The sequence below is a fragment of the Schistosoma haematobium genome, chromosome 1 (assembly GCF_000699445.3).
Source record: "Schistosoma haematobium chromosome 1, whole genome shotgun sequence".
NCBI classification, from domain to species: domain Eukaryota; kingdom Metazoa; phylum Platyhelminthes; class Trematoda; order Strigeidida; family Schistosomatidae; genus Schistosoma; species Schistosoma haematobium.
Window position 1 is genome coordinate 67,124,504 of NC_067196.1, and position 9,789 is coordinate 67,134,292.

Genomic DNA, 9,789 nt, shown 5'->3' on the forward strand with positions numbered 1-9,789 from the left:
AGCTAATGTTACTGGAGACTTTATAATCCAATTTACAACGATTATCATGATTTGTCTTAGCCTTAGCCGTGACCGGGCAAAAAAAGTGCCAGTTCGAGCAGATTTTTTTCTCCAACATATAGTACAACGAAATACAATGTCATCGCGGTAGTCTGCACATCATGCTGCGGTCATTTGATTGCCGCAGTCACAGACACAGGAACTTCTTAACAGTTTCATCTGCTGTAGTCTCTCAACGATCACCTCTTCTCTAAAATCTGCTGTAAAACGATCGAATGTGAGCATCTCGCATTGAACCTAGCACCGTGACCTTGAAACTCCTTAAACGCTTCTGATTGACTCGTCCATAAATTAGAGTCCTACCAAAATGACGTATTATCAAATTTTCCATATGTTAGCTCTTTAACTTACTTCCTTACACCTGTTACTCCCAATGGAGCATAGGCCGCCGACCAGCATTCTCCAACCCACTCTGTCCCGGGCCTTCTTTTATCATTCTATCCAATTCTTGTTCATTCTTCTCATGTCTATCTCCATTTCCCGGTGTAATGTGTTCTTTGGTTTTACTCTTTTCCTTCGGCCTTCAGGATTCCATGTGAGGGCTTGTCTCGTGACGCAGTTGGGTGCTTTCCTCAATGTGTGTCCTATTCACTTCCAGCGCTCCTTTCTGATTTCTTCTTCCACTGGGATCTGGTTTGTTCTCTCCCACAGTACGTTGTTGCTAATAGTGTCCGGCCAACGGATCCGAAGTATTTTGCGTAGACAATTGTTAATAAACACCTGTATCTTCTGGATGATGGCTTTCGTAGTTCTCCAGGTTTCCGCCCCCATACAGTAGAACTGTCTTGACATTTGTATTGAAAACCCTGACCTTGGTGTTGTTTGATAGTTGTTTTGAGTTCCATATGTTCTTCAATTGTAAATATGCTGCTCTTGCTTTGCCGATCCGCGCCTTCACATCTGCATCAGATCCACCATGTTCATCAATGATGTTGCCCAAATACGTAAAGGTTTTTACATCTTCCAAATCTTCTCCGTCAAGTGTGACTGGATTGGTGCATGCTGTGTTGTATCGGAGAATCTTGCTTTTCCCTTTGTGTATATTGAGACCTACTGCTGCTGAGGCTGCTGCTACACTGGTCGTCTTCTCCTGGATTTGTTGTTGCGTTTGGAATAGAAGGGCCAGATGATCTGCGAAGTCTAGATCGTCCAACTGGATCCCAGATGTCCACTGTATTCCGTACTTTCCAGTCGATCACCAGGAGGAAGAGAAAGGGTGAGAGTAAGCAACCTTGCCTGACACCGGTCTTTACTTCGAGCGAGTTTGTCAACTGTCCTCCGTGCGCGATTTTGCAGTTTAATCCATCATAGGAATTCTGTATGATATTGACTATCTTCTGAGGTACGCCGTAGTGTCAAAGAAGCTTCCATAGTGTTGTTCTGTCCACGCTATCAAATGCTTTTTCGTAGTCAATGAAGTTGATGTAGGGCGATGAATTCCATTCAATTGATTGTTCCACAATGATCCGTAGAGTTGCGATTTGGTCTGTACACGATCTATCCTTACGGAATCCTGCCTGTCGGTCCTGAAGTTGGGCATCTACGCAGCCCTTCATCCTGTTTAACAATACCCTGTTGAAGACTTTCCCTGGTATTGAGAGAAGAGCGATTCCCCTGTAGTTATCACAGTTGCTGAGATCGCCTTTCTTTGGTATTTTGACCAGAAGTCTTTCTTTCCAGTCTTTTGATACTTTTTCCTCATCCCAAATCTTATTGAAGACAATATGGAGTATCTTTGCAGTTACTGCTACGTCTGCTTTCAGTGCCTCTGCTGGAATGTTGTCTGGTCCTGCTGCTTTGCCACTCTTCATTTGTTTGATGGCCACGCTGATTTCTTCAATTGTTGGTGGGCCAACATTGATTGGGAGGTCCATGGGTGCTGCTTCGACGTTGGGTGGGTTCAGTGGAGCTGGTCGATTCAAGAGTTCTTTGAAGTGTTCTACCCACCTGTTTCGTTGTTCTTCAATGTTGGTGATTACCTCGCCTTCCTTGCTTTTCACTGGTCGTTCTGCTTTGCGGCGATTTCCAGAGAGTCTCTTTGTTATGTCATACAGTTGTCTCATGTTTCCTTCTCTTGCAGCCTTTTCCGCCGTCGTTGCTAAATCTTCCACATATTTACGTTTGTCGGTTCTGATGCTCCTCTTCACTTGTTTGTTTACTTCTGTGTATTCAGCTTGTGCCTTGGCTTTTTCTGCTCTTGTTCGACTGGTATTGATTGCTGCTTTCTTGTTCCTCCTTTCTTGAATCTTATCCAGTGTATCAACAGTGATCCATTCCTCAAGGTAGTGTTTCTTGTGGCCCAGGACCTCATGACATGTTGAAGTGATTACCTCTTTGATCCCCCTCCAGTTGCTCTCCATAGTAGTTCCTTCTCCATTGAGTAGATCATGAAAGGCCTGGAACTCATTGCTGAGGACTATCTTGGATTTGTTGAGTTTGTCAGTATCCTGAAGAAAGGCCGTATTGAACTTTTGTGATATTGTCCGCCCCATTGTCCACTGCTTCTTGAGTTTCAATTTCATCTTGGCGACCAGCAAGTGATGATCTGATGCTATATCAGCTCCTCTCTTGGTTCAAACGTCTTCCATCGTCCTCCTGAACGTTTTGTTGATGCAAATATGGTCGATTTGGTTTTGTGTAGAGTGATCCGGTGAAGTCCATGTGGTTTTGTAAATGCGTTTATGTGGGAATATGGTGCCGCCAATGACCAGCTTATTGAAGGCACATAGATTTGCAAATCTCTCACCATTTTCGTTTCTTTCTCCCAGTCCGTATCGTCCCATGATGTCTTCATATCCAGTGTTGTCCGTTCCAACCTTGGTATTGAAATCTCCTATCAGAATGGTCAGGTCCTTTGTTGGGTACTTCTCGACGATTGACTGCAGCCTATTGTAGAATTGATCTTTAGCGTCTTCATTGTAGTCGTTGGTAGGCGCATAGCATTGGATGATGTTAATTGAAATACCCTCTTTCTTTGTTTTGAAGGAGGCTTTGATGATCCTTGGTTCATGAGATTCCCATCCTATAAGCGCATTTTGCGCTTGTTTGGACAGCATCCATGCAACTCCTTGTGTATGTGGTGCATTTTCTTCTTCATGGCCGGAGTATAACAGGAGCTCTCCTGTAGTTAGTCGTTGTTGTCCAACTTGCATTCAATGTGTTTCACTGATCCCAAGTACCTCTAGGTTGTATCTCCTCATTTCTGAAGCAATTTGGAAGACTCTCCCGGTCTCCCACATTGTACGAACATTCCATGTACCTAAATAGATGGTCGCTCTGGTTGTCAGAAGGGACATCGGCCTCGTAACTTCCGAAGGAACTCGGTTTTCATCATGAGGCGTCATAGTTCTTCTAAATGAAGACCTTCTGACTCCCAGAACAGAGTTTGAAAGGTTTGAATAATTTTTTCTGGTTAGCGTTTTTTTAGCGAGTTAGTTTTCTACGGGATGGGCTTGCCAACCCCATGCCCAACCCTCCTCCTTTATCCGGGCTTGGGACCGGCAGTAGCTCTCTAGAGGGACTCCAGGAGGAGTTTCCATCCGGTTAGGGACCGGAGGGACTCCAGGCTCTTTAAGCAGTGCACACAAACTCTGATGTCAGAGACGTCACCATAGTAACGTAAAAGGGTTGTATACAATTCTCAGGACAGCTATTATCTTCACTGTTAACATAGTTTAGGCCTAAAATTGGAGCAAAACAGTGAAATACAGCCGTAGTCCCTGTAACTTAGAGAAAAACATTGAGTATTTTTATGGTATCTTTACTTGTTGCGCAGTTTTTAAGACTATAAATGCTTAAATCACGTCATTTCATATAAAAATAAACTATTTTTATGACACATCCTTGACCATCAGTTGCACATTCGCAACGCAACTTTCATGAAGTGCGCCAACTGTGATACTGACTAAAACCATCTACATTCATACCTTATAAATTATCAACCCAGCTGAGTAATTTACTACTGTGGATATTGTATCACTTTTAAAAATTTGATCTTGCCTGTAAACTGGCATGCCTCATGTAACAAACTGTTACTTGAGAATAAATTATTATTATTATTATTATATGTAGAATTATGGTCTACTATGATATTAGTACTGCTCTAATAATAGACCTTATCCGAAAATTGTAGACTTGTCATCGTATAACTGCCTAATCCATAAGATCTTACGTAGAAGTCACATCATCATCTATACCAACTCACTGTATCGTAACAATCACCAATACATGATGTAGAACAAGGTTAGGCTAGAGAAAGAACAATATATTTAATATGAATAAAAGATATAAGGTAACATTCCACAAGGACCACGCCTGCATGGCCGAGCCATGCCATTTGACCAACTCCAATTAGTTCATCTCGTTGTTCCCGCCCTCATCATTGGGTTCTTCTCCACGTTAAATATTGAATATCTATCTCCCCTATTGTCTTGTGTTCAGCTTTGAGGATTGTGTGGTTATGGTCCAATGCCACTACACATATATATTGTGAAGAACCCATTTCGGGTTTCTTCGAAAGTGCAACAATACACAAGTTGCAATAATGTTAGCATTATATCTGCCATATTTTTCTACTCTCAGTGTATAGCTAAGTGGAAGTAATTGCTAGTCTGCGATGCAAATATGGAAAAACTACAGTAGCAGCACCTGAACAATGGATTATCAAGAACTTTGTAAGACTATGTATAGCAAAATGGAAACACCCTTTTTCACTTGGTTTTGAAATCAGAAAATAAAATCTCAGGTTTATTTGTGATTAATTTCGACCTCTGAATATGCGGAAATGATAAATTAATGCGAAAATGTGTCGTGAAACCACAGTGTAGTTGCCGGCCTTGAAGAGACTCATCTGACTACTTGGATCCAGAAGGCGTCATTGATAAGTGTGAGAATTTAGAATCGAGATTCGGGGTTAGAAGTGAGTGTTGGGAGTTAAAGTAAGGGCTTTTATCGGGAACTGATATTTGTTATAATATCAAAATGCTATTCAGCCATACGGATAAATGAAATTCAGGTCGACATCCAAGTCTCTTGATCTTAAATCTTATTGGTTCGTCCACAAATTTTAGCCTCCATGATCTAGCAGTTAATATGACTTATTGATGTTACAGAGAACCTGTAGAATTATGGTCTACTATGATATTAGTACTGCTCTAATAATAGACCTAATCCTAAATTTGTAGATTTGTCATGATATAACTGCCTAATCTATAAGATCTTACGTGGAAGTCACACCATCGACTACACCAACTCACTGTATCGTATCAATTACCAATACATGATGTAGAACAAGGTTAGGCTAGAGAAAGAACAATATATTTAATATGAATAAAAGATATAAGGTAACATTCCACAAGGACCACGCCTGCATGGCCGAGCCATGCCACTCGATCAACTCCAGTACCTTCAATTCATTCTTCGCGCCTTCTCCATTGTTAGGTATTTCTCCGCGTTAAATATTGAATATCTATTTTCTGAGTAGTCTCGTGTTCACAGCTTTGTGGATTGTGTGGCTATTGTCCAATGCCACTACAAACCCTTAAATTTGTGAAATGACGATTCCAGCTACAGATCCCTATACTAACGCAAAACACACTATTCGGAAACAAAGCCCGAACGTGGTAGAAGATCTGATCGCGAATCCAAATAAAGTAAACGACTGACTTACAGCAGCAGTTGGAGAATTAAGGAAACGAAAGTGACACCTGCACATCTGATGACAAATTGGACTGTGAGGACGAAAAGAGTTTGAGAGACTAAACCTCGAGGTTTGTCAGACAGATCTCGCAGACAGGTCAGTTATTTTTCATTGGTTAAGAGATCCTCACGGTGTGAAACTGTAGCGGTAAAAAAATATCAGAGTCAATACCTCTGTACGTCTTTGACATTTAATGCTGACCACGCTAGTCTCACTGGACTCACCTAGCTGAAGACGCTCGATCACTCATTCTCACCAGATCACGAGTGGGTACGCCGTGCTACATATCTCCTACACCCACTAGCCAGCTTAGATTGATCACATCCCGATATGTCGATAATGTATCAAATATATCTTTGAACTCCTCCGTTTCTGACTTCTGATTTGACTGGGTCGGTAAACTAAGATTGTAAGTGTTACTGGTTAAGGCGTTGTCAAACCCCAAGTATTTGTGTTATCTTTAGTGGTGACCCTGACGTTATCATGTACACCGATTCAGGAACTGTGACTCGGTTGCTTGTTGGTACATCACATCATTTTTAACGTTCATCTCTAATTTTTGTGATATTTTTTCACATTTTTGTATATTTTTCCTCGTTCATCGGTATACTTTATATCCGTATGGTGGGACAGACTCCCAAACTATCGGTAGAGTTGAAGATGAGTAAGCACTGCCGAAACAGTGAAATCTTTATACATAGGGCTTTTCCTATTGTGAAAGTCTAGAGCAAATTAATCTTCCATCTAGTCTGAGGGGTTCAAGAAAGTCTGACGAAAATAAAAGGTATGCTATATAAATGCTCACCGTCCACTTAATAACATGGTGAAAAACGTTGTGGACATAGAAAGCCTTGTGCCATTACCATCTCGGAAACACAATTAGCGTCAAAAGTATATGATAGTGAATCTTAATTGTTTAGTTTCTAATTTTGGGTCGACAAAGTCATAGTGGGGTTTGTGTTATCCTGTACATGAAAAGCAACCTAACCAAACGAGACAACAAGTTAGTTGCATATGACCTAGGGACATATGACCTGGCTTACTGACGGCTGAGACGCAAAGTACAAAACGTTGAATTAGTTATAGTGTACCACAGTCCGAGGCGTGTATTGGATGAATTCCTCCCAAATAAACTTTGATCTTGATCAAAAAGATGTAAAAACCGTATAATAGGTGATTTTGATGCGTTATCTATAAACTGAGGAAACTAAGAAGTAGTGTTGTAACGCCATAAGTCACTAACCACATCATCTTCGAAGCTGAACATACAATCACTGAGAAGATTGACATTCAACATGTAACTGTTGAAAGAGGTCGGAAAAGTTGAACGCGATAAGATCCATTCAGAGTGGCATGACTCGACCATGCAGACGTGGTCACTCTGTGTAAAACCTACTGAATTTTGTATTGCATTTATTGTTTTTTACCCAGCCCAAATGAATTTTTTAAGAAAGGTTAGACGTTACGTTGCTAATTATTACAATACGACGAGTCAGAATATACAATGACGTGACTTCCACGTAAGATCTGATAGGTTAGGTTTCCACATCATGGCAAATCTACAGTTTCGGGATCAAGTTTTTTATTCTAGTAGCACTAATATCCGAAATAGTGTGCAATTCCACACGGTCATCCAAAACATCGTTAGATTACAAATTTTTAGTAACCACAATCGCCCCAGCTTTATTACAGCACGTCAGATATACCACTAGGTGCGATCTTTAAAACTCTTCGTTTTCTTGGACTAAGTCTTCACAGGGCCGCTATAAAACGCAACGCGATTTCGTAAATGTGGCCCTCAGCTTAGCAACCAATCAGAATGAGGCGGGAATTTTTATATCCGCCATCTTTGTGGGCAATGGCAGTCAGCTTTCTTCGTTCTGTGCTTCTTTCAGCTATTTCTTTTGTGTAGCTACAGAATTTAATGTTTCAGTGTGCTTAAATGCAGAAGTTAATGTAATACTCTGAATGTTGGAGCAATATTTTCCATCATTTTGCTTTGTTTTCTGGGTTTTTACTGCTGCTACTGAAGTCAATGTATTTCTTCAGCCAAGCTGGCTAGTCTTATCGGTTTTGTTTTGATTTGTTTTCTAGATATCCAAAGCCGAAGCTCGTTTTTCGCTAAAATAATTGTTGCTGCCGCCTATGACTAACTGTCCGCATGTTAGTTCCTAACTGTCCTTTATGATGTTATCAGCAAAATGAAAGGAAACAATCTCCGGTTTCCAAATTTCTTCGGAAATAGGGACAACACTATCGCACCAACGAGTCAAACTAATACAGAGTGCCCAGCAGTAGGGTATGTCAGTATTGTTTTCGAAAGGACTCAGACTTCCGACAACTATAGATGAAGTCACAGATGTTATGAAAAATATGCCATATAGCAGTAATAGAGGGCTTGTACTCATAACGTAGTGCGTTAAAGCAAGCTTAACATTGAGAAGCCGGAAATCTGCTACCAGTGTCTAGTGTATGTTTGCTGTTTTGGCCATAAAAGGAAGCCGAAGGGTCATGATCAGGGAGTAAAAAGGTAATTAACTGTTATTAAGCTCACTTTTTTATAGATCATATTTCACCACTCGCAAATATGCGTTTTCTTACGGTATGATGTCAACTGGTACCTTATATGTTCACCCTTACGATGAAAAGTACCTGCAAATTTTCACCTTCATATTCGAATTATTTTTGGACAACTGTCTTCCAGTTTGAGTGCTTCATACGCCCCGGGAAACTCTATTTCTACAACATTCGTAGTTCCAGTATAACTTTCTCATGCAGTAAGTTCAAATTAGACACTAGTCTTTCTAAATAAGCCTGTTAAGCTGATATCCGTATTCTCTATTTCAGTTAATCGATGAAGACATGTACCACATGCATCTGCTGTATACTGCCATTTTACTCTAATTCTAACTGTTATATCTTACTTTTGAATAATAAAATAGCTATATGCAGCAAATACAGACTTATTTGTTTTGATGGAGATAGGGGGTTCATGGGATTTTTAGCAGAACTGTAGTAATATTCTCACTAAAGAGCTAAGCGAGTGCGTAGACCAATGTAGGGTACCACACAGGGTGCATTTGAATTACTAGTGTTCCATTAGTGCGGGTAGGGGCATTGCTTGCTTGTCATATGGCATTTGAATTAGAAGCTATAAGATAAGACGCAGGTACGGTTAGGATGTGTAACGCGTATCCATCCATCAGCTGCCGTGACAACTCATGGTGGTTAGAACAAGTTATGAAAGGACCCGAGTCTGTAGATTTCCCAAGAAAATGACGAAGATATGTACTAAATCACTTAAATTTACTACATATGAACTGGATGCTGAGAGGCTCGTGTATCTCAAGTTTCTTGCAACGATTAAGTAGATAAAACAAAGCAGCACTAGATTTAAAAACATATTCAGGAACTTTTATTAAGAATCGAATGTCAAACAAAGGTTTAAACGAAGTCCCCGTTTAAAAGTTGCACTGGTAATATTAAGCTGCATTCTTTGCTTTTTTTTCCAAACGAAAAGGTAAAAGAAGTAACTCAAAAAGTACTGGAAGTGGTTGTGAGATTAAAATGGACATCCATCATCCTTTTTATAATCTGCTGTTAGTTGGGTCTCCCGTAAACAGTTTCATAGGGCCATAGTTCGAAGGGCGATACAGTTCTTAGGATCTGTGAAGGCTCACTCCTGTTGCATTCTAAATGAGAAAATATTAATGAACTTAGTCAGAAAAGTGGGATAGATAAATAACCAAATCACACGTTTTTTAGCAAAGAATTTATGCAGTTGTGATTTACCTTGAGTTCATGAATATTAGATCAAGTCAGCTACTATTACTTGCGCAAAGCATAACATGGACTTAGTACCGTATCGCAATGATTTTATTTTTTTGCTCCCATTTAAGTATTCCCATGCATCTGAGTCTAGTTTAACAGGAAGACATACAAGCAGAGTAAGTGTATGATAAACTAAAAGTCCCAGTTGTCAAAAAGATTCTTAACATTTGTCCACAGCCAGCTGCATTTAATTGAGACAC